The following is a 26901-nucleotide window of genomic DNA, read 5'->3' on the forward strand; positions in this document are numbered from 1 at the left end:
AGCCCAAAACTCAGGGTCCAGTATTGGACAGGTCGGACAATATTTTTCATTTTAATGTCTACATGGAATATGATTGTGACAGAATTTATTGCCTGTCTCGTGTTGCCCTTGAGAAGGTGGTGTTGAGCTGTCACATTGACCCGTTGCAGTACATGTGCGTTAGGGAGGGTCATTGAAACAGTGACACTGAATGAACAGCAATATACTTCCCAATCAGGATGGTGGGCGCCTTGGATTGGAACGTGAACATGATGGGGGTCCCGTGTATCCGTTTCCCTTGTCTCTCTTGATGATCGTGGTTTCAGAGGTATGTTGTAAGGAGCCTTGGTAAATTTCTGCAGAGCACCGTGTAGATGGCAGGTATTGCTGCTACTGAGTGTCAGTGGGTGAGGGGTGAAGCTGCACTCACACAGGCAAATGGAAGTATTTAATCACACACACACATTCAACATGTGTCTTATAGATGGGAGACAGGCTTTCAGAACTTTTGAGGTATGTTATCTCTGCAGGATTCCACCCCCTGACATATTCTTTTCGCCAATGAATGAATATGTGTCAAAGTGTGGCCCTGGAAAAGCACAACAGGTCAGGCAGCACCTGAGGTACAGGAGAGACGACATTTCAGCATAAGCCCTTCACAGGATCGGGTAATGAAATTATATGGTCAGTCCAGTTCTGGTTAATTGTAATGCCCAGGATATTGCTAGGTGAGTGTTCAGTGATGTTGGTGGCATTGAACATTAAAGGATATGGCATACTTTTCTATTGTTAGAGGTAATCGTTGTCTGGCATGAGTGTAATGGGAATGGTACTTGCCACTGTTAAGCACATGCCTGCATATTTCCAGGTCCTTGTTGCATTTTGGACAAGGACTGCTTCAGTATCTGAGTGAATCACGAATGGTGTTGAACAGTGTCCAATAATTGCAAAACATCTCCATTTGTGACTTTAGTGTACAGGGAGGGCCAATTATGATTGGTTCTAGGGCAGAGAGCACTCTTACAGCTCACTGATGCTGTCCCTCTCTCTGAGTTAGGAAGCTGGCTTCTAGTTCCACCTGCTCCAGAGGTGTTTAGCAACATATATGAACGGATTTATATGGCAATATTTATCCCAAGGAGCTGAGCGAGGACTTGGTTAGCTCAATCAGTTGGACGGTTAGTTATTAATGCCAACAGTGTGGGTTCAATTCCTGTACTGACTGGGGTGACTAACGGAGTGTCCTACTCAACCTCTCCCTTACTTGAGGCATGATGACTGTCCAGTTAAATCCCTACCAGTCGTCTCTATCTAACAAGAGAGCATCCCTATTATTCTGTAGGAGTATGGTAGCTTACTCTTCCATTTCTGATCGACAGGCTTCCCCAGAAACCCTTTCCTGGAGAACTGCTGCAAAGCTATCCTGGAGCTGAGATGGCCGCTCCTCATTAGCCCAAGCCACCTTCCTTTGTACCAGGTATAACGTCAGCCAGTGCAGATGATTTCTATTTGCTCCAGTTTTGCCATCAATCCTGGATACGACACTTGATCAAATGCAGTTATGATGATGTTAAGTGGTGTCACTGTCGCCTCATCTCTAGAATTCCGCTGCATGCTCTCTTGTACATCGCTAAACCAAGCCTTCAATTAGGCCAAGGGATGAGAGCCCAAACTGAGCTTCAGTCAGCAGGTTGGTGCTGAGGAAGTGCTGCTTGATCCCACTGTGAGTGACATCTTCACCTTTATTAATGATAGGGATTAGAGCAATGGGGCAGTCATTGATTGTCTGATGTTATGTCTGTGTGTGTACAGGACACACCCGGATAGTTTCCCACATTGTCAGGTAGGTTCCAGTGCAATATCGGGAACAATTTGTATGGAACGTTATCAGGGCCCACATCCTTTGCATTATCCCATCCCTCCAGCTGTTTGGATTTACCACACACAGTGAATCAAATTAGCTGAAGACTCCCACCTGGAGAAGACTAAAATAGATCAACCCATCGACACTTCGGTCTGAACATTGTTGTGAATGTTTCATCCTTAGCTTTTCTATTGTTGTGCTGGGCCCTTCCATCGTTGAACAAGACGATATTTGTGGATCCTACTCCTCCAGTGAGTTGTTTAATTGACCACTCAATTCACGCTGATTGCATGTGACAGAACTGCAGAAATTAGGTCTGATTTGTTAGTTAGATCTGTCTGTCATTAGCTGTTTATGCTATTTGGTGGGTAGGTGGTCCTGTTTGGTAATGTCACATCATTGTGAGGTATACCTGGTGCTGCTCTTGACTGGCCATCCTGTGTTCCTCATTGAACAGGGCTTTATCCCCTGGCCTGATGGTCAGGGTATTGTGGAGCACATGCCAGGCAGTAATAGTGAAAATTGTGCTTGAGTACAATTCTGCTGCTGTTGGTAATGAGCTGAATTACCTCACACAGGCCAGTGTTGAGTTCGAGCTCTCTTTGAAATTTGTTCTGTTGAGAATGGTGGTAGTATCTCTCATGTGTGCTCATGCGTATACACACTCTTTCACGGTTACACTCACACTCGCATTCACACTCTCACTCACTCTCACTCTCACTCTCAGTCACAAGCTCACTCTCTCACTCTCACTCTCTCACTCACTCAGACACCCACGCAATTCACACAATTCTCACAATTTACAATGTAAAAGTGGAATTTGTCAATAGAAATATTGTGTGTGATCGTCACCCTTCCCAATACGGTCATCGATCAATGTGCCTGCATCTGGTAGGTTGGTGAAGATAAGGTCAAGAATGTTTTTCCCTCTCAGTCGTTTCCTTCCCACTCAGTGCAGACCCAGTCTTGCAGCTATGTCCTTTTGGACCAGACCATCTCATCAATGCTGCTGCTGAGCCCCTTTGGGTGGTGGTTTTGAAATGGCCCACTCAGTATACCTTCTCCAGCTTTGTCACTCTCTCAGGGCTTCCATCAGAAGGACACTGATCCATTAGCTGAGGGAAGGGAGTCAGCAGGAGATTTCTGTGTCAGTGTTTGATCTGACACAATGAGGTTTCGTTATGACACATTGTTGCTTGAGGAGTCTGTTGGTGCCTCTCCCACATCTAGCCCTTGCCTCCAGATGTTAGAAAGGAGGGATTTCCAGTGTCTGCAGGGCTTGTATTTTTTGTCACTATCACCCACTCTATGACTTGCGATTGGACAGTCCAAGATCTCACTCCTTCAGTTCCTTCAAGTGCCTTGTCTATTCCACAGATTTCTACAATATTTTCTCCATTAATGCATTGCATTATTCCGTTTTTAAACTATCTATGTCTATTTCCGTATCTTTTCCTGTCATCTCCTCCAGCCACAACATCCATTTGTATCTCAGTAACCCTCCGTATCACTACAATCTTTATCTCATACTCCAGTCCCATCTATCGCTGTCAATTCCGCCAACCCCTACACTCCTCCCTGTCTCTCTAATCTACAGCTGCTTCATCTTTCCCCATATTCTGTAAATGAATTTAAAAATATTCCGCTCACCTATTCTAGCATGCACAGGCCACGCTATCTCTGTAACATCTCCACCCTTGCTTTCCTCTCTCTGTAACATCTCCAGCCTTGCTTTCCTATCTCTGTAACATCTCCAGCCTTGTTTTCGCATCTCTGTAGCATCTCCAGCCTTGTTTTCCTATCTCTGCGACATCTGCAGCCTTGCTTTCCTCTCTCTCTGGAACATCTGCAGCCATTCTTTCTTCTCTCTCTGTAACATCAGAAGACTTGCTTTCCTCTCTCTCTGTAACATCTGCAGCCTTGCTTTCTTCTCTCTCTGTCACATCTCCAGCCTTGTTTTCCCATCTCTTTGTAACATCTCCAGCCATGCTTTCCTGTCTCTATAACATTTCCAGCCATGCTTTCCTCTCTCTGTGTAACATCTTCAGCCTTGCTTTCCTGTCTCTGTAACATCTCCAGCCTTGGTTTTGCATCGCTGTAACATCTCCAGCCTTGTTTTCCTATTTCTGTGACATCTGCAGCCTTGCTTTCCTCTCTCTCTGTAACATCTGCAGCCTTGCTTTCCTCTCCCTCTGTAACATCTGCAGCCTTGCTTTCTTCTCTCTCTGTACCATCTCCAGACTTGCTTTTCCATCTCTCAGTAAGGTCTTCAGCTTTGCTTTCCTGTCTCTGTAACATCTCCAGCCTTGCTTTCCTGTCTCTGTAACATTTCCAGCCTTGGTTTCGCATCGCTGTAACATCTCCAGCCTTGTTTTCCTATTTCTGTACCATCTCCAGCCCTGTTTTCCTATTTCTGTAACATCTGCAGCCTTGCTTTCCTCTCTCTTTGTAATATCAGAAGGCTTGCTTTCCTCTCCCTCTGTAACATCTGCAGCCTTGCTTTCTTCTCTCTCTGTGACATCCCCAGCCTTGCATTCCTACCTCTGTAACGTCTCCAGCCTTGCTTTCCTATCTGTGTAATATCTCCAGCCTTGTGTTCCCATCTCTGTAATATCTCCACCATTGCTTTCCTATCTCTGCTTTCGTTCACACTTCAGTGCTTTGGTTTTTACGCACCTCAGTGAATTCGTTATATATCTGCTCCTGTATTTTCATCTTCCTGGGGTCTGTAAAATATCCCCAACAGTGTGTCTGTCATCCTTTGGACACTAACCTCGACCCAGAAAGCCTCATTTGAAAACTCATACAAGATATCGTCCCTCCTTACTGCAGTAACTGTTCCTTAATTAATAATGCAATACCACCTCCTCTTCAACATCCTCTCCTGGCCTGCCTATAGTTCCAGTACAACAGAATATAGAGTTGTTAACTCTGACCTCCCTCAAACATGTCTCTGTGATGGCAAAAATGTTCCACCTCCACATGTCAGCTCATGCCATTGTCACAACAGTCTGTCCGATAATACACCCTGCATAATCGTAATGTGGAATATAACATTTGGAATTCTCTGTACCTCGGAGTTCCTCAATCATTCACTGTTTGTTATCAGGCTGCACAAGCCATGAACCAAAATTGTAACTCTGAGACTGAATGGCTATTTGTTGAATTGTAATTTCTATTTTAAAAATGTATTTATCAAGTGCAACTTTCCAGAACTAAGCAGTCAGCTCCTCATACAATGAGTCCAGATGGTTAATTTCCTGCTCAGTGTGCAGAGGGGGCAGCCCTCAGTAATAGAGAAAGTGAGGACTGCAGTTGATAGAGATCAGAGTCGAAAAGTGTAGTACTGGAAAAGCACAACAGGTCAGGCAGCATCCGAGGAGCAGGAGAGTCGATGTTCTGGTCGTAAGCTTTTTATCAGGAAGGCATTGGTGCATTCTTTTTGAAAAATTTTGTGATTCGCAGGACGTTGGGAACCATACTTGCTCTGGAAGACAGCACTGTATAATGCACTGAAATGGAAAGCAGTCAATCAGTTGGTTGGATAGGATGTAGACAAGTTGAGGGGAAGTACAGACTGATTGAAGTACAAACATAAGGATAGATGAATCCCCTAGGCCAGATGGGGTATATATGAGGTTACACCAGGAAGTGATGGAAGAGATTGGTGTGCCTTTGGTGATGACCGTTGTGTCTTCACTGTCCACTAGATTGGTGCCAGCTGATTGGAGTGTGCCAAATTTTATTCCCTTGTTCAGGGAAGGGAATATGGATAACCCTGGAAATGACCAAACAGTCACTCTTACATCAGTGCTGGGCAAAGAATTCGAGACGCTTCTCAGACACAGGATTTACAATTACTTGGAAAATGATAATTTGATTAGAGATAGTCAGCATGGCTTTTTGAGAAGCTGGTCATGCCTCACAAACCTTATTGAATTATTTGAAGATGTGAAAAAACATTTTGATGAAGGTAGAACTGTAGATGTGGTGAACATGAATTTTAGCAAGGCGATGGATAAGGCTCCCCATTGTAGGCTCATTCAGAAGGTAAGGAAGAATGGGACGCAGGGAAATTTGGCTCTCTGGATATGGGCATGGCTGGCCCATAGAAGACAGGATGGTAGCAGATGGAAAGTATTCAGCCTGGAGCTCAGTGGCCTGTGGTGTTCCACAGGGTTCGGCTTTGGGACATATGCTGTTTGTGATATTTATAAATGACTTTAATGAGGAAGTGGAAAGGTGGGTTAGTAAGTTTACCGAAGGCATGCAGATTGATGGAGTTGTGGATAGTGTGGAGGGCTGTTGTAGGTTGCAACAAAACATTGACAGAATGCAGCGCTGGAGTAATAAGTGGCAGATAAAGATCAACCTTAAAAAATTGTGAAGGGATTTGTTTTAGAAGGTTGCATTTGAACACAGAATATAGGGTTAAAGGCAGAATTCTTGGCAATGGGGAGGAACAGAGGGATCTTGGGATCCATGTCCATAGATCCCACAAAATTGTCACCCAAGTTGATAGAGTTGTTAAGAAGATGTATGTTGGCTTTCATGAGCAGGGGGATTGAGTGTAAAGCAGAGAGGTTAATGCCTAGCTCTAAAAAGCTGTGGTTCAAACACACCTGGAATATTGTGTTCAGTTCTGGTTGCCTCATTATAGGAAACATGTGGAAGCCTCAGAGTGTGTGTCGAGGAGATTTAACAGGATGCTGCCTGGTCTGGAGGGCATCTCTTCGCACAAACTTTGAAAGTCTTAGGAAGAAAATTTGAGGGAGCTAGGGCTTTTCTCCCTGGAGCGAAGAGGAATGACAGCTGACTTGATGGAGGTGTACAAATGTTTAGAGACAAAGATTGGATAGCCAGAGTCTTTTCCCATGGCAGAACTGACTATCCACAAGGAGCATAATTTTAAGTTTGCAAGGGGGGGTTTCGAGGAAGGTTTCCGGGTCTGTCAGAGATAGCTGCTTTACACAGAGTATGGTGGGGTTGGAATGCACCGCCAGTGATAGAAATAGAGTCAGATACATTAGGGATAATTAAGTAGACTCTTGGATAGGCACATGGAAGCTAGTGCATTGAAGGGTATGTAGGTTAGTCTGATCTTAGAGTAGGATAAAAGGGCGGCAAAGCATAGAGGGCTGAAGGGCTCTTATTGTGCTGTACTGTTCTATGTTCCAAGTTCCAAGTTCCAAGTTTCTCTCAGCTGGTGGATTCTCATCAGTTGGTGAATGTGTGAGGGAGTGAGGTGTGTGAGGTCAGGAAGCTGGAAGGGGCATAAGGCCAATACTTCAAGTTATCGTGTGCATGGTTACAGTCTGCTGAGTGCCAGCACAATATGTGTGGTTACCTAGACTAGACAAAATCCACAAAATTTAATTATTAAACTGAATTTTGGTTTGTTGTTACCTCCTGGTTTACTCAGAAACATTCTGTTGGGTGACCAATGTATTAATATCTGAACATCCACAGGCAGATACTATTTTATTTTTGATACTGGTGACTGTGAAGGTACATTTATTGGATAAAATTTATTGGATATAATTTAAGAGGATTCACCTCCTGATTGTCCTGACCCAGGCTGCAATCTTTCTGGTCAGATTCTGGAACAGGCCAGTATCTCACTCAGTGTCACAGGCAGCTGTGAGGTCCAGTAGCAAGGTACCTGAATTCAGGCCTTTTGGAATCCATTTTTAATGTCGGTCATGATTGCAACGTGGTAAGTTTCCTGAGCTGAGCAATGATCAGGAGTTAGCCATGTTTGTGAATTGGGCAATGATGAGATATGAACTACAATTATTCAACTGAACAATAATTGCATCATCTCTGAAAACAATTAAGTTGGTTCTATATTGATGGAACTAAAATGTAAACAGGTAACAACATTTTATGATACAAAAGTAAAGAGTGCGCGTTTTGTTTTATGCCAAAAAAAGTTGCCTAATTATTCTGGTGATCACAATTACACACTAAATGCCAGTATTCAAATGCATAAATTGTCGCTGTATCATTTGCAAAATGGTTGACCTCTGACTGATTGCATATTCAGAGTGAGCAAACGATTGAACAATCACATAGAATTTTCATTCTGACACATTTATATATAATCAATCGATTTAATTCTCACTAAAGTGTGAGCTATTTTCCAAGAATTCTATTAGTTTTAAAATAGTGATGGAAGCACATGTTTGCAGATAAAAGGGCAGTTGGAAAGTGGGAAGCGTTCAGAAATTAGGTAACGAGAGTCCAGAGACAGTATATTCATGTTACGGTAAAAGGAAAGGCTGGTAGGTATAGGGAATGCTAGATGATTAAAGAAATTGAGGTCTGCGAATGAAGAAGATGGGAGCATATATCAGGTAGAGCGTGTGAACCCGTGGAATAGTACAAAAGGCAATATGAGTATACTTAAGGGGGAAATCAGGAGGGCAAAAGGGGACATGAGATAACATTGGCAAATAGAATTAAGGAAAATCCAAAAGGATTTTACAAATACGTTAAGGACAAAAGGGTAAATAGGGAAAGAAAAGCGCCCCTCAAATATCAGTCTGGAGGCCTTTGTGTGGACCGCAGGAGTTGGGGGCGATACGAAATGAGTATTTTACATCAGTGTTTACTGTTGGAAAGGATATGGAAGATATAAAATCTAGGGACCTAAATGGTGACATCTTCAAAAAATGTTTATATTACAGAGGAGGATGTGCTGGATGTCTTGAAACATATAAAAGTGGATAAATCCCCGGAACCTGATCAGGTGTACAGAGAACTATGTGGGAAGCCAGGGGATGGATTACTGGGCCTGTTACTGAGATATTTGCATAATCGATAGTCAAAGATGAGGTGCCAGAGAACTGGAGCTTAGCGAATGTGGTGCCAATGTTTCAGAAAGTTGGTAAGGACAAGCCAAGGAAGTTTAGACCAGTGAGCCTGACAGCGGTGGTGGGCAAGTTGTTGGAGGGAATCCTGAGGGACAGAATATATATGTATTTCGAAAGTCAAGGACTGGGTAGGGATAGTCAGCGTGGCTTTCTGATTGGAAAATCATGTCTCACAAACTTCTTTGAATTTTTTGCAGAAGTAACAATGATGATTGATGAGGGCAGAGTGGTGGACGTGATTTACTTGAACTTCAGTAAGTCGTTCGACAAGGTTCCACGTGGGAGACTGGTTAGTCAGGTTAGATCTCATGGAATAGAGGGAGAATTAGACATTTGGGTCCAGAAGTGGCTCAAAAGTAGAAGACAGAGGGTGGTGGTGGAGAGTTGTTTTACAGACTGGAGGCCTGTGATCAATGGAGTGCCAAAAGGACGGGTGCTCGGTCCACTACTTTTCGACAGATGCATCACCTTCCTAACTATTGACCCAACCTGCAAGTTTACCTTGAGACAATCCTGTACTAGAACTCGCAACTCTGTTTGCACTTCAGACTTTTGAATTTTCTCTCCGTTTATAAAATAGTCCTTGCCTCTCTCCCTCCACACAAAGTGCATCACTTCAGGTTTTCCCAAGACGTACTCCATCTGCCAATTCTTTGCTCACTCTCCTACTCTGTCTAAATCCTTCTGCACACTCCCTGCCATCTCAATGCTGCCTGTCCCTCTACCTACCTTTGTATCATCTAAAAGCCGAGCCAGAAAACTCTCAGTTCCTTAATGTAGATCGTTAATGCACGAAGTAAAAAGTTGTGGTCCCAACACTGAGCCATGCGGAACACCAGTTGTCATCGGCTGCTATCCCAAGAAGGACCTTTTTATCACCACTCTCTACTTGCTGCCAGACAGCCAAGCTTCTGGACACACTAGTAACTTACCTCGAACAAAATGAGGCTTTATTTTACTCAGCAGCCTCCTCTGCGGCACCTTGCCAAAGTCCGTCTTGAAGTCCAAGTGGATAATATCCACTGGCTTTCCTTTGTCTCAGTTGCTTGTTACATCCTCAAATAACTCTTACAGATTTATGAGGCACGACGTCCTCTTGATGACACCATATTGACTTTGCCCAATTTTACAATTCACTTGCAAGTATTCAGAATCTCATCCTTCACAATGGACTCTAGGATCTTACACATGACTGAGGTTAGACTAATTGTTCTGTCACTTTCTGCCTTTTGCCTTCTTCCCTTTTTAAAGAAGCTGTCACGTTTGCATCTTTCTAGTCTTTTGACCCTCTCCCTGATTTTAGAAATTAATGAAAGATCACCACAAATGTCTCCATTATTTCTTCAGCTAATCTCCCTTGGAACTCTGGAATATTGTCCATCTGGTCCAGTTTATTTACCCATTTCGTTTTTCGAGCAACTTCTCCTAATAAGCTCTGTCCCCTCGCTATCTTGAATTTGTGGGATACTATTCGTGTCTTTCACTGAGAAAACTGACGTGAAATAATTGTTTAGCTTCTCAGCCATTATTTGTTCCCCATTATTATATCTCCAGTGTCATATTCCGCGACCAATGTCCATTTCTGCCTCTCTTTTGCCCTTAACATATCTAAAGAAACTCTTACAGTCTTTTATATTACTGGCTAGCTTACCGTCAAATTTAATCTTCTTCCTCCTAATTCTTATTTTGTTGCCCTATATTGGTATTTGTAATCTTCCAAATCCACTGGTTTCCCACTGCCATTTGCCATGTTACCTGATTTCTCTTTTGCTTTTACGCTAACCCTGATTTCCCCTCTCAGCCATTGTTGCCTCATCCTCCCTTTACCATACTTCTTTTAGCTTGGGATGAGTCTCTGCTGCGCCTACTGAATTACTCCCAGAACCTCCCGCCATTACTGTCACACTGTCTTTCCTGCTAGCCTACTCTCCCAGTCAATCTAACCCAGTTCCTCCCTCATGCCTTTGTAGTTGCTTTTATTTAGCAGTAATATTGTTAACTCTGATTCTACCTTCACCCTCTCAAATTGAAGCGTAGGTTCAATGATATTATGATCACTGCCACATAAAGCTTTCTTCACCATAAGCTTCCTTATCAAGTCTGTCTCATTGCAAAACTCTAATCCGGTATTGCCTGTTCCTTCGTTGCCTGCACCATAAGCTGCTCAAAACAAGCCACCTCGTAGGCATTCCACAAATTCCTTTCCTTGCAAACAACTGCCAACCTGACTTTCCCAGTCCAGCTGCAGTTTGAAATCCCCCCAATTACTGTAACTTTGCCTTTCCTACACATCGTTTCTACCTCCAATTGTGACATCCGACCCAGCTCCTAACTACGGTTTGTGGACCTGTACATAACTCCAACTATGGTTTTTCACCTTTGCCCTTCCTCAATTCTAAAAACACAGATTCTACACAGACCCCAGAATATTCCAAGTAGTCTTTTCATGTTGAATTCTGAAACCATATTTCAGCTTGTGTGAGAGACTACCTGGAATGGATGGACTATGAAACTGAAGGTTATCTCAGTTAAGAAGATGTTGGCACTGCAAAACACTTTAGCATTGTCACCAGTTCATAGTTTAGACATTAACTAAAAGATTACGATGTAAATTCATTTGGAATATAGCCACAATCTATTTCTTTGGTCAAATATTCTACGTGTGCTATGGAAGAATGCAGACTTTTGAAATTGTTAGAAAAGCATCATATGAAGAGGACTTGAGTCGAGAAAGAGATTAAGGTGGGTCAAGTGAACAGAAAAATATTTGTGTATGGAGCATCGTAGGATGTATTGTCTGTGCGCTCAAAGATGTTGTCGGGTTAAATCGAAAGGCAATGTATTATTTCAATAGAGAGATTGGTTGAGGCGCAGAAGATCCGGGCACCTGGATTACAAAATAAAAAACTTTATGTGTGCATAAAGTTTTGAGTGTGGTCAGATAAATGTAGACATTTTCGGAAACAGAATACATTCAAAATTAGGAAAGATTTTCTTCAGCTTTGCAGAGTAGTGGCGAGACACATCGAGAGAACAATGGTCATACTGATACGCAAATCAATCCAAAGAAGATTCACTCAACTGACTCCTGTGTGGCACGTTTATTTCAGGTGGAAATCTTGAACTGACTGACTCTGGATCTGCTGGAGTTCAGGCGAACAACATGTGATCTTGGTGACCCCAGAATATTCCAAGTAGTCTTTTCATGTTGAATTCTGAAACCATATTTCAGCTTGTGTGAGAAACTACCTGGAATGGATGGACTATGAAACTGACGGTTATCTCAGTTAAGAAGATGTTGGATGTTTTGATCCTTTCAAGTGTCGTGTATTTGTGAACTCTCTTCCCAGATAGCAATGAAGGATAAAACATTGAATATTCCTAAGTCAGCAGCAGGCAGATCCTTGACTAACAATGCAGAACTAACATTGTAAGGGCGTAGGAGGAATGTGTGATTGATATCACAATCAGATCATCCACGATCTTATCACGTGACTGAGCTGTATTGGTGACTTACCCCTGATGCGAGTTTCTGCATTTCTATTGACTTTAGATACTGCAAAAAATATGAGATGATTCTCATGAACATGGAGACATTACCTTTTAGATTATTGGGCGCAGGTTTCCATATGTGACTTCTAAACAACACTCAAAAGCACTCAGGGAAGTTTCATGGTATTCGAGAAAGCTCAGGAGCATAGGGCAAACTGAAAGCCTGCCTTGAAACTGCTTTAGAAATCATATTGGGTCGAATGGATAACTTTAATTCTGCTCATTCCTTTCAGTTCTTGTTGTGAGGTGAGTTTCATTAGCAAGGCCAGCATTCTGTTGCCGATGTGTAATTTCTATTCAGAATATGGTGATAAACCCCAGGGATTCTTGTGGTGCAGGAACACTAACAGGTATGTTACAAAGAGAGAAATGGGGTTCTGATCCATTTGATAGTGAAGACAGAATGATATAGCTTCAGGTTAGTGTGCTGTGTTACCTTGGAGATTGCAGTCTTCACCACTTGATGCTCACAAAATCTGGAAATAGTGAGACAACAATTAAAGTGATAGTCAGACAGCATATAAACAGGCCCTTCATCCCAATACATATACGCCTGCCAGAAAATACCAATGTACATTATTCCCAGTCACCTGAAGACCGATAGCCTTCTATGCCCTGGCCGTTTTGGATGAAATGCTGCATTGTCTTCTTATACACTTAATTGTAAGGTCCATGGGAGTGTTGCTGAACAAAGATACATTGGAGTGCAGGTCCATAGCTCCTTGAAATTGGAGTCACAGGTAGATAGGATAGTGAAGAAGGCGTTTGATATGCTTTTCTTTATTGATCAGAGTATTGAGTACAGGAGCTGGGAGGTCATGCAGCAGCTGTACAGGACATTGGTTAGTCCAATGTTGGAATATTGCGTGCAGTTCTGGTCCCCTTCCTATCGGAAGGATGTTGTGAAACTTGAAAGGGTTCAGAAAAGATTTACAAGGAGGTTGCCAGAGTTGGAAGATTTGATCTACAGGGAGAGGCTGAACAGTCTGGGGCTGTTTTCCATGGAGTGTCGGAGATGGTGGTTTATACAATTATGAGGGGCATGGATAGGATAAATACACAAAGTCTTTTTCCCTGGGGTCGGTGAGTCCAGAACTAGCGGATAAATGTTTGTGGTGAGAGGAAAAAGATATAAAAATATATGTATGGAATGAGCTGCCAGAGGATGTGGTGAAGGCTGGTACAATTGCAGCATTTATGAAGCATTTGGATGGGTATATGAATAGGAAGGGTTTGGAGGGATATGGGCCGGGTGCTGGCAGGTGGGACTAGATTTGGTTGGGATATCTGGTCGGCATGGATGGGTTGGACCGAAGGGTCTGTTTCCATGCTGTACATCTCTATGACTCTATGACTCTATCTGTGACCTGAGCGTTTTTAGTTCTTTTATGTACAAAATGGTTTCATGGACATAGATAACGTAACGATAAATACAGTGACAAACTCATCAATTCAATAAAAACAGACTTTGCATTTTTCAATAATTATAGAAAATCCAATTGTCGTTTCAATTCATTTGGAAATTTAAAGGAGTTAGACCAGCATTAATTGCCATTGAGACGTTCCAGTCAAGTTGATGTTGGTCCGTCCAAGTGGTTGATGGGAGGGAGTGGCAGCAGTGCAACTCATGTGCTGGGTTAGCTGGGAGTAAATATTACTGGTGGTGGATGGAGTGTCACACAAGCCGTCATGCTGTGATGAACAGCTCGCACGCAAATAGTAAAACTGACTCGTTGTCAAAGCAAACATATAGGATGGAGTTTATATTTTTCTGGGAAATAGCAACCTTACAGATACAAGTCTATATAGTAATGAAGGGAAGTCTGTGTCTATGTTATTGGAATCCTTAAAATAATGGTGCAAAACAGTTGGAATTATGTTATTGCTTTGGAGGGACGATGTTTGCACTGAGCTTGTGATTTATCCTGGATATATTAACAGATGGCTGAGCTGTCCTTGTTGAGTAAGTGCTGATACTCCATGGGATGATGTTGATTTGTAATTTCTCCACTTACTGAGCAGAGTTCGCCAGAACAAACCAACAAGTACCGTTGGTTGGTTCTTCAGAATGTATCAGAGCTTTCATGGCTGCCACCACATGGAATCATGTATAATGACAAGGCCAATCGAGTCTGCACCATCCAGTGCTGATGGTAGTACTTTATAAAGTTTGTGAGGTTACCTTACTGAACCGCCCTCCCAGGCAATGCATTCTAGACACAATCCATTCCTCTGGACACAATCAAATCCTCTCTCAATATCTTCTCTTTCGCTTCAAACACGTGTCCCTTGTTTTTGACCCTTTGATTAAGGAGAACAGCTGTTGTCTGTTCACTCTGCACATACCTCTCATGCTCTTATACATCAATGTCGGGTTCGCCCCTCACCCTCTTTGCTCCAAAAGTAAGACTAACCTATCTTCTTGGTTTCAGTTCTCTCTTGTCTTGTTACTTCTTCCAAAGTGCAGCATCTCACATCTTCCAGTTACTAAATTTTATCGGTCATTGATCTGGCCATCTGAACAATCAATGTATACCCTCCTGTAACTTAACACGTTCCTCCTCACTGTCACCCATCCAGGCTATCGTCGCGTCATCCACAACATTGTTTATCATTCTCCAACCCCACACCCCATCTCTCACATTAATATCATTAACATTTCGGAGCAGAGAGAGGGGGGAAGCCGGGACGAGGCGACGTTGGTGGAAGGCGATTATCTGGAAGGCCGGTGAGTATATTTAAACTTCTTACCTTCAAGCCCTCGAGGGAGGAGCGAGCAAAGGACTTCTGGGAAGGGTAAGTAGAATAGTTTATATTTGCGTGGTTGCATTACCCGAGACACTACTCGGGTGGTGTCTCCCACCAATTCTCCTCCTCTAACCTAAAGAAAGGATGTGGGAGCCAGATTGACAAAGTAAAGTAACCTTGGGAATAGTGGGAATGGAGTTTAGGGCAGTGGAATGTTGCTCTTGCAGAATGTGGTAAGTAATGATCACCACCAATGTCCCTGCTGTCTATATCTGTGGGAAGTACACCCAACAACAACTACTCGAAAACGGCGTTAGGGAACTGGAGCTGGTGTTCGATGAACTTCGGATTATTCGGGAGGCAGAGGGGGTAATTGGTAGGACTTACAGAGAGGTAGTCACTCCCCAGATAAAAGAAAAAGACAGATGGATAACAGTTAGGGAACAGCAAAGGAACCGGCAGGCAGTGCAGGGATCTCCTGTGGCCATTCACTTCAACAATAAGTATACATTTTGGATACAGTTGTAGGGGGGATTACTTACCAGGGGAAAGCAGTGGGGCATCTGCTGCTCAGAAGGGAAGGGGGAAGAGGAGCAGAGCAGTCGTCATTGGGGACTCGATAGTTAGGGAGACAGATAGGAGGTTCTGTGAGGACGAGAGAGACTCACGGATTGGATGTTGCCACCCGGGTTCCAGGGACCGTGATGTCTCTGATCATGTTTTGGGATCCTTCGGGGGAAAGGAGAGCAGCCCCAAGTCATGGTCCACATTGGCACCAACGACATAGCTCGGGAGAGAGATGGGGAATTGAGGCTCAAATTCAGGGTGCTAGGTTGGAAGCTTAGAGCTAGGACAAACAGAGTTGTTTTCTCTGGTTTGTTGCCCGTGCCACATGCTAGTGAGGTGAGGAATAGAGAGAGAAGGGGGTTGAACACGTGGCTACAGGGATGGTGCAGGAGGGAGGGTTTCGTGTTTTTGGATAATTGGCGCTCTTTCTGGCGTAGGCGGGACCTCTATAAGCAGGATAGTGTTCATCTAAACAAGAGGGGTACCAATATCCTTGGTGGGAAATTCGCTAAAGATATTAAGGTGGGTTTAAATTAATGCAGCAGAGGGATGGGAACCAAAATTGTAGGACAGGTACAGAAGAGGATGAGAGTAGTGAGTTCCAAAATCAAATATCTCACAATGGCAAGTGAGAACCTGGTTTGAAGTGTGCGTACTTCAACACGAGGAGTATCCGAAGTAAAGTGGGTGAACTGGCAGCGTGGGTTGATACCTGGGACTTCGATGTTGTGGCCATTACGGAGACATGGATAGAGCAAGGACATTAAGGGCTGTTTAAGGTTCCGGGATTCAGATATTTCAGTAAGAACAGAGAAGATGGTAAAAGAGGGAGAGGTGTGGTATTTTTGATCAGGGACAATATTACAGTTGTAGAAAGGATGTTTGGGGACTCGTTAACTGAGGTAGTGTAGGCTGAAGTTAGAAACAGGAAAGGAGAAGTCACCATGCTGGGAGTTTTCTATAGGCCTCCGAATAGTCCCAGAGATGTAGAGGAAAGGACAGCAGACATGATTCTCAATAGGAATGAGAGAGGCAGGGTAGTTGTCATGGGGGACTTCAACTATCCAAATATTGACTGGGATCACTACAGTACGAGTACTATGGATGGGTCAGTTTTTGTCCAGTGTGTGAAGGAGGGCTTCCTGACACAGTATGTAGACAGGCCTACAAGGGGCGAAGCCACTTTAGATTTCGTACTCGGTTACGAGCCTGGCCAAGTGTTAGATTTGGAAGTAGGTGAGCACTTTGGAGACAGCGACCACAGTTCTTTCAGGTTTACTTTAGAGATGGAAAGGGCGAGGTGTACTCCACCGCGCAAGAGTTACAGCTGGGGAAGGGAAATTACGATGCAATTAGGAAAGATTTAGGAAGCGAAGAATGGGGAAGGAAACTGCAGTGGATGAGCACATTAAAAGTATGGAACTTATTCAAGGAAAATCTGCTATGTGCCCTAGATAAATATGCACCTGTTAGGCAGGGAGGAAGATATACAACGAGTGAGCCGTGGTTTACTGAGGAAGTGGAATCCTTGGTTAAGAAGAAGAAGACGGCTTATGTTAGGACAAAATGTGTAAACTCAGTTAGGGCGCTTGAGGGTTACAAGGAAGTCAGGAAAGACCCAAAAAGAGAGCTCAGATGAGCCAGGAGGAGACATGAGAAGTTGTTGGTGGATAGGATCAGGGTTAACCCTAAGGCTTTTCATAGGTATGTCAGGAATAAAAGAATGAGAGTTAAGTTAGGGCCAATCAAGGAGAATAGTGGGAAGTTGTGTGTGGAGTTGGCTGAGATAGGGGAAGCACTAAATAAATATTTTCCGACATTGTTCACGACAGAAAATGAACATGTTGGCAAAGAAGATACAGAGATACATGCATCCAGACTAGAAAAGATTGAGGTTCACAAGGAAGCGCATTAGAAATACTGCAGAGTGTGAAAATAGACACGTCCACTGGGCCGGATGGGTTCTATCCTAGGATCCTCTGGGAAACAATAGAAGATGTTGCCGAGTCTGTGGCATTGATCTTGAAATCATCATTATCTACAGGATAGCAAATGCGGTTCCCTTGTTCAAAAAGGGTAGTAGAGACAACCCTGGTAATTACAGACCAGTGAGTCTCACTTCAGTTGTTGGTAAAGTTTTGCAAAAGGTTATAAGAGATAGGATTTCTAACCACCTAGAAAAGAATAATCTGATCAGGGACAGTCAGCACGGTTTTGTGAAGTGTAGGTCGTGCCTAACAGGTAGAAGAGAGTAAACAGGTTGATGTGGTGTATATGGATTTCAGCAAGGCGTTCGATAAGGTTCACCTCAGTAGGCTATTGTACGAAATGCGGAGGAATAGGATTATGGGAGACATAACAGTTTGGATCAGTAATTGGCTTGCTGAAAGAAAACAGAGGGTTGTAGTTGATGTAACATGTTCACCTTGGTGTCCAGTTACTCGCGGCATAGCACAAGAGTCGGTGTTGGTTCCACTGCTGTTCATCATTTTTATAAATGACCTGGATGAAGGCTTAGAAGGGTGGGTGAGTAAATTTGCGGATGACACTAAGGTCGGTGGAGTTTTGGATAGTGATGAAGGATGTAGTAGGTTGCAGAGATGCATAGATAGGATGCAGAGCTGGGCTGAGAGGTGGCAAATGGAGTTTAATGAGAAGAAGTGTGAGGTGATTCACTTTGGAGAGAGTAATTGGAAAACAAAGTACTGGGCTAATGGTAAGATTCTTGGGAGTGCAGATGAGCAGATATATCTCGGTGTCCATGTACACAGATCCCTGAAAGTTGCCACGCAGATTGACAGGGTTGTAGGAATGCATATAGTGTTTTGGCCTTTATTAATAGAGGGTTTGAGTTCCGGAACAGGAGGTTATGCTGCAGCTGTACAAAGCTCTGGTACGGCCACATTTGGAGTATTGTGTACAGTTCTGGTCACCGCATTATAAGAAGGATGTGGAAGCTTTGGAAAGGGTGCAGAGAAGATTTACTAGGATGTTGCCTGCTATGGAAGGAATGTCTTACGAGGAAAGGCTGCGGGCCTTGAGGCTGTTCTCGTTAGAGAGAAGAAGGTTGAGAGGTGACTTAAAAGAGACATATAAGATTATCAGAGGGTTAGATAGGGTGGGAAGGAAGAGCCTTTTTCCAAGTATGGGATGGCAAACACGAGGGGACACAACTTTAAAGTGAGGGGAGATAGGTATAAGACAGATGAGAGAGGTAATTTCTTTACTCAAAGACTGGTAAGGGTATGGAATGCTTTGTCTGCAACGGTAGTAGATTCGCCAAGTTTAAGGGCATTTAAGTCGTCATTGGACAGGCATATGGACGAACATGGAATAGTATAGGTTAGATGGGCTTCAGATTAGTATGACAGGGCGGCACAATATTGTGGGCCGAAGGGCCTGTACTGTGCTGTAATGTTCTGTATTCTTTGTTCTACGTTCTATTTATGAATATCAGATACAAACCTTGATTTTCTACCTGTTCTACAGATCTGTTGCAGAGGAAGAATTGGGAATTCCAGTCTCTTGCTTTTTATATTTTGGTGAATTTACAGCGTGGTGCAGTTGAGGTCGTTTATGAGGAAGCCACAAATAATATTTTGGACATGGAGCTGATTCCTGCTTTTACACTCCACCCTTCTGCATGCATTATTCATAAGACTTGTTTCTCCTTAATTTTGGACGAGCTTTTGGCACTGTGCACTGCGACAGTTCAATTTGATGTGGGCCTGCAGCTTATTCTGTACAATATGAACAAGAATTATGTGTTAATAAAAAAGTATGAGAAATCTTTTCTTAATTTTCAAAGGAAACCAGATCCCAGTTTTTGAACAGTGATGTTTGATTGTTCATCAATCACACTTTTCCAACTATATGCTTTTCTTGCCACTGATGCGCCTTCTGCAACACCTCATCCTCCCTTTCGACTCGTTCCTTACCCATTCTGATGCTACATACCCTCCCACTGACCATCTCCCTTTACACTTCTCGCACTGTATTTCACAGCACGTCCCTTGGCCCTCCCTTTCCATTTTTGCTCTCACACTAGATGCTGGAATCTGCTGATTTATGTACTACTACTGGTCATCAGTGAATGATAGGTTTGGAATGATAAATGTCCAATAGTAACACACAATAGGATGTTTGCCACTGTCTGATGCACGGTGAACAGGATAGTTTTGTTTACTATTGGTACAGACTGGAGCTTCTTCCTGTCCGTCTCTCACAATGTTTAACCAAACAGCCTCATCACCAACAGGACAAACAACTTCTGACAGAATCTTAAGACCGTGTATCAATTTTCTTTTGAATATTGCGAGGACATTGTTCTAACAAACAGTGTTCTTGTCTTTTGCTCTTTATTCTTTCAACTAATCTTCCCGTGTAATTTGAGCTGAGATCAGAGTGACTTCCCTTTCAATCGAAGCAGGACTTGACTGAGGGTGGAATCAAAGACCCTGAGTAAAACTGTGGTTAATGGTAATGAGAGAACATTCTACACTGGAAATCATAACAATAGAAAAAGCGGTATCTGCAAGGTACCATCGAAGTTGTATGTCATTCTAACTAGGGACTAATTTATTCTTACTTCATTATCGTTTGTTAAAAATCTTGGAATGCCCCAACAACAACTCTGTGTGGATCTGCATTACTTGGATTGAAGAGTTTCAAGTAGGCCGCTCCCTGGCGCCAATTCCTGAGCTACTTGGGACGACAAATAAACTCTGCCCTTGCTCGTGCCTTCCAAAACCCTGGATGAATATGTCCTGTTTAAAAGAAAAACAAGATATGTTATGTTTGCACACTCTCATCTGAAGTTTCGGCAAGGTAAGACCTTGCTTGATGAGTATGATGCCAGTGACATCAGGAGCATGACTAGACATTGGTAACAATTAGAATCCTTAATTCAGTTAGTTACTTATAGATAATTGATTGTGTCATGTCAGTGCCACTGAGTTCAACATTTTCATAATGCGTAATGGTAGTCATTCTCATATTTTTTACGTTTTCCATTCAGAATCCATAACCAAATACTCGAGAGCTAACAGAAATGGCAGCTTCACTGTTCCCTTTCAAATCAGACAAATATCCACAGTCGAAAAGACTAAGTAAGTTGAATGTGCTGGAAAACCTTAACAGGTTCTGATCAGAGAGAAACAGATTTAACTTATTGAGTCGAATATGAGTTTTTCCCAATCAGGTAATATCAGACGCAATATTCCAACTCGGTTTCTCTCTCCAGACGCTGGCTCATCTGCAGTGTTTTGACACTGTTTTCTGTTTATATTACATATTTGCATTTCGCCTAACACAGTAATTCATTGGGGGGAGGGGGTGGAAGTGGCATGGTGTGTCAGTGGTTAACACGGCTGTCTCACAGTACCAGGGACCCGGTTTGGGGGGAGGGGAGGGGGACATGGCGTCTCAGTGGTTTGCAAGACTGTCTCACAGTATCAAGGGTCCAGTTTTGGGGTGGTGAGGGTGGGAGGGAGGCATGGTGTCTCCGTGGTTAGCACGGCTGTCTCACAGTACCATGGACCCGGTTTGGGGGGGAGGGGGTGGGGGCATGGAGTCTCAGTGGTTATCACGGCTGTCTCACAATACCAGGGACCCGGTTTGGGGGGCGCGGGAGGGAAGCATGTGGTATCAGTGGTTAAAACGGCTGTCTCACAGTACCAGGGACCCGGTTTGGGGGGAGGGGGTAATGGTGTGTCAGTGGTTTGCACGACTGTCTCACAGTATCAGGGACCCGGTTTGGGGGGAGGGGGACATGGCGTCTCAGTGGTTTGCAAGACTGTCTCACAGTACCAAGGGCCCGGCTTCGGGGTGGTGAGGGTGGGAGGGAGGCATGGTGTCTCCGTGGTTAGCACGGCTGTCTCACAGTACCAGGGACCCGGTTTGGGGGAGGAGGACATGGTATCTAAGTGGTTAGCACGGCTCTCTCAAAGTACCAGGGACCAGGTTTGGGGGGTGGGGAGTTGGGACATGGTGTCTCAGTGGTTAGCATGACTGCTCACAGTACCAGGGACCCGGTGTGGGGGGAGGGGTGTAAGATGTCTCAGTAGTAAGCATGGCTGCCTCACAGTACTAGGGGCCTGGTATGGGGGGAGGGGGGTATGGTGTCTCAGTGGGTAGCATAGCTGTCTTACAGTACCAGGGATCCGCTTTGGAGGGGAGGGGGAGTGGAGCATAGCGTCTCAATGGTTAGCACCGCTGTCTCACAGTACCGGGGACCCGGTTTGGGGGGATGGGAAGGGGGCATGGTGTCTCAGTGGTTAGCACGATTATCTCACAGTACCAGGGGCCCGGTGTGGGAGGAAGGGGCATGTTGTCTCAGTGGTTAGCACGGCTATCGTACGGTACCAGGGACCTGTTTGGGGGTGGGGGGCATGGTGTCTCCGTGTTTAACAAGGCTGTCCCACAGTACCAGGGACCCTGTTTGTGGGGGGGGGGGGGAAGGGGAGGGGTCATGGTGTCTCACTGGTTAGCCCGGCTGTCTCACAGTACCAGGGACCTGGTTTCGGGGGAGGGGGGCATAGTGTCTCAGTGGTGAGCATGAGTGTCTCACAGTACTAGGGGCCCGGTTTGCGGGGGTGAGGGGGAAGGGGAGGGGAGCATGGTGTCTCAGTGTTTAGCCTGGCTGTCTCACCGTACCAGGGACCCGGTTTTGGTGGAAGTGGGCATGGTGTCGCAGTGGTTAGCCCGACTATCTCACAGTACCAGGGACCCGGAGTGGGTGGGAGGGGGAGGGGACATCGTGTCTCAGTGGTTAGCACGGCTGTCTCACGGTACCAGGGGCCCGGTTTGTGGGGGAGGAACACATGGTGTCTCATTGGTTAACACGGCTGTCTCACTGTACCTGGGACCCGGTTTTTGGGGGGAGGGGATCATGATGTCTCAGTGGTTAGCACGACTGTCTCGCAGTTCCAGGGAACCGCTTTAGGGGGAGGGGGGCATGGTGTCTCAGTGGTTAGCACGACTGTCTAACAGTACCAGGGAGCTGGTTTGGGGTGAGGGCCATGGTGTGTCAGTGGTTAGCATGGCTGTCTCACAGTACCAAAGACCCGTTTTGGGGGCAGGGGGCATGGTGTGTTAGTGGTATGCACGACTGTCTCACAGTACCAGCGACCCGGTTTGAGGGGGGGCGGGGCGGGGGGCCATGGTGTGTCAGTGGTTTGCACGACTGTTTCACAGTACCAGGGACCCGGTTTGCTTCCACACTCAAGACTGTTTGTATTGTGTTTTCACATTCTCCCCTTGTCTGTAAGTGTTTTCTCCAGGTGCTCAGATTCCTATCACAGTCTAAAGACTTTCAGTCGATTGACCATGCTAATTTGCCCATCTAACACAATTTTGAATAAATGCAAACACACAGGTACCACAGACCTGTGGGGAAGAGAATTCCAACTCAAACTGTCCTTAGAGAATTTCTCCTTATCGCTGTTCCTACCGAGGTTGAAGAGTCATTATATCTTTTTTCTGGTCCCACTCCTCCATCGGTCTTGACACATTATCAGTGTAACCAAGTGTGTGATATGGCAAATGATATCAGTCTCAGACTGGGTCAGGTACAGTGTTAGGAACATGTCAGGCATGTTTCTTAAATTTGTAAAAATAATTAATCTAAAATAAAAGCACATTTCGTCAAAAAAATGGAAAGATAAATGACATATAGTTTGGACATTGACATTATGTGTATCATTATTTATATTCCTATAATTCTGAGACATACATACATATGTCTGAAAACAAACGGAGAAAAGAATCTCTGCAGAATATTAGTTTGGAAGAGTTTTGTCCAGATAATAGTTAATTTCATGTCAAAAACAAAATTGAGATGGACTCATTTGTCATTTTGGCTCACAGATGCTAATGGCAATAGGTGTTCTTCCTGGAATACTTGGACTTGGCTGAATTCCCTTTTCTGCTGGCAGTGGTTAGATTCCAATGAATCCTCAAAAGGAACCCTCCATGAGTGGGAAAGATGACTGATGGATTTTCTGCTCTGTCTTAAAGAGGTGTGTTAGATTTCATTTGTTGAGCGATGCGTTCCGGAGCCGTAAAGTCATGTTGCAATTATACAAAAAGCTAGTGCGACCACACTTGTAATATTGTGTACAGTTCTGGTTCCCATATTAGAGGAAGGATGTGGAATCATTGGAAAAGTTGCAGAGGATATTTATCAGGACGTTGCCTGGTCTGGAGGGAAGGCTGAGTGGGGGTTTGATAGAGGCATACAATATGACCAGAGGATTAAATCGAGTAGACAGTGAAAGTCTTTTTCCAAGGATGATGATGTCAATGTGTATGAGAGGGAATAATTACAAATTTAGGGGTGATAGATTTAAGACAGATGTCAGACGCAGGTTCTTTACGCAGAGAGTGGTAAGGGCATGGAATGCCCAACCTGTTAATGTAGTTAACTCAGCCACATTATGGAGATTTAAACAGTCCTTAAATAAACACATGATGATTTTAGGATAGTGTCGAGGGACGAGCTGAGAATAGTTCACATGTCAGAACAACATTAAGGGCCGAAGGGCCTGTTATGCGCTGCATCGTTCCATGTTCTATGTTCTGTATGTTACTGTCGAGATGAACATGTAAAGCGATGGAGCAATGGCTGTGGCTTCTCAGACAAGTTACATTTTCTTCCTCTCTTAGCTGAAACATATAGTAATGTTACCCGAACAACAATGTGAGCCATATGATGTCTGGTTAAACATTCCCCTGATTGCATACTCCATCCCTGTTATCTGCTCCATTTAGGAGTTATTTGTAATATATCATTTGAAAATAGTTTTATATGTGGCTTCATAATTACTGTATAATAAATTCATGTCTTCAAAGTACTGTGTTAAAATGAATATATTGTTTTATTAAATTAAATCTTAAGTTTTAATCTCTCATTCCTCAGCTTCGCCCAGTACACTTTCCTCAGGGCCCTTTATGGTTCAATGTGAACATCTCTTCTTCTCAGGCCTGAAGTGCCCTGACCTTGTAAACGCCATGAGTGGCATGAATATGGTTATTTTCTAAGGTCGGAGAAGTCTAAACAAGAGGGCATAGACTTAAGGTGAGAGGGGCAAGATTAAAAAACACCTGAGGGAGTAACTTTCTCACACAGAGGGTGGTGTGTGTATGGAATGAGCTGGCAGCAAAAGTGATGGAGGCTGGTACAATTACAACATTTAAGAGGCAATGAATGGGCATGTGAATAAGAATTTAGAGGATTATGGTTCTAACGCTGGCAATGAGTAATACATCAGATTGGAATATCTGGTCGGTGCAGATAAGCTGAACTGAAGGGTCTGTTTCCGTGCTGTATGACACTATGATTCCATCATGCTTTCGTTCTCGCAAAGATTAAAGTGAAACAACAGTGAAAAGCTTTTAAAACAATTGCATATTTTTCTTTCAGTATAGGGGTTCATTGCTAGACACAATACAGCAATACATCAGATGTAGTCTCAGCATTGTCATGTACGAATGCAGTAATACATCCTAACGATTATACCCAATAGCCTTTGCATAATACAGCAAGATTCGATCCCCTTTTATAATTATTGGCTGAATCTGCTGACTAGGTTTATGTGGTTCATGTACCGGAATGCACTAATCCTTCTATACCAATGAGTCCTGCGATTTTCTCTCCATTTCAGTAGGTTACTGCTATTTTCTCTGTTCAATACAGCACTGACTTCTCTCAACCCACATTATGCTGTTTCTGCTAAAGTTTTGCTCACTAACCTCCCCGTATGTATCCCAGTGCAGAGTCTCCTTGTCCAGTTAAATGACTATCTTGGTGAATGAGCTAATTGACTTCCACTCCATTCAATCCCCTCATCCAAGTCATTGGTATAGATTGTAAACAGTTGATAATCTCACACTGATCCCCGAGGAACTCCACACAGTTACAACTTTACAACCTTAATATCCTGACTGTTTATTCCATGATAGTTAACCAGGTTGCCCCTGTTGATGGGGAGCAGGCGAGAAAGGTTGGATGGCCTCATCCTACACTGTGTAATGTACTTAGCAAGTTAAATGACTTCAATCTATTCATGTGTAAATCCTTAGAGGGCAGAATGGTCTCCTTCTGTCTCATTATAATGATACTGACTGGCTGAATGGGATCTTTCTTTACCTCTGAAACATTACGGAGTGCTTGAGAGATCAACACATGGGTTAGGAGAAGCAGCTGGCCATTCAGCCCCTTGAGCCTGCTGCACCATTCAGAATGTGCATTGTTGATGTGATTGTAACTAAACATCATTTTCCTGTTTGTTCCTAATAAACATGGATTCTCCAGTTCATCAAATTTCAATGGAACTCATCCTTGAGTGTTTTCTCTAATCCAGTCTTCATTGCTCCCTAGGGATGAGAACATCACAGATTACATAACCCTAAACAGAAAGGAACATCCCAGTCTCAGTCTGAAATGGAAAGGTCCTTATTCTCAAAATGTGCTCTCCTCAAACCAATCACCACTCTTTTGATATATAAAGAGTCGACAATTAGAAACAGATATCGACCACTCAGTCCCTCAAACCTGTCCACATTCCCATTAACTCTCCTAAACCAAATACTTATCAAATTCAGTCTCCACTGACGTCGTGGAAAGGCAATTTCAGAAAAGATATATGAGCAATGAACACAGGAACAGAATGAGGCCATTCAGCCCATCTTTTCTGCCATGACATTTGATCACGGCTGAAATATTTCTGAACCCCATTCTCCTGCCTTCTCCAACTAACCAATGATAACTTATTAATTAAAAACTAATTAATTTTCCCTGCGCATTCTCCCTGTGTCTGCGTGGGTTTCCTCCGGGTGCTTCGGTTTCCTCCCACAATCCAAAACAAAAATGTGCAGGTGAGGTGAATTGGCCATGGTAAATTACCTGTAGTGTAAGGTGAAGGGGTAAATGTAGGGGAATGGATTTGGGTGCGTTGCGCTTCGGCGGGTAGGTCTGGAATTGTTGGGCCTAAGGGCTTTTTTCCACGCTGTAAGTAATGTAATAAACTAATCTAAAAAGATGTATATATCTCTGTATTAAAGATCGTGCGTGCCTGTATATGGGGTTATGTTTGTGTGTAAATGTCCGTATATACGTGCATATCTCTGTGGGCATGTATTATGTGTGTTAGTGTCAGTATCCCAGTTTGTGTGTACCTCTGTCTGCATCTCTGTGCAAAGTTGTTTTTGAAGTAAATAGATTGAACTTGGAATCAAAGTCTTCCTCCTCCTCTCTCTCCGTCTGTCCCTGTTGTGCATAGAGTTCATAGAATCTTTACAGTGTGGAAATAGGCCCTT

The sequence above is a fragment of the Chiloscyllium punctatum genome, chromosome 4 (assembly GCF_047496795.1).
Source record: "Chiloscyllium punctatum isolate Juve2018m chromosome 4, sChiPun1.3, whole genome shotgun sequence".
Lineage (NCBI taxonomy): Eukaryota > Metazoa > Chordata > Chondrichthyes > Orectolobiformes > Hemiscylliidae > Chiloscyllium > Chiloscyllium punctatum.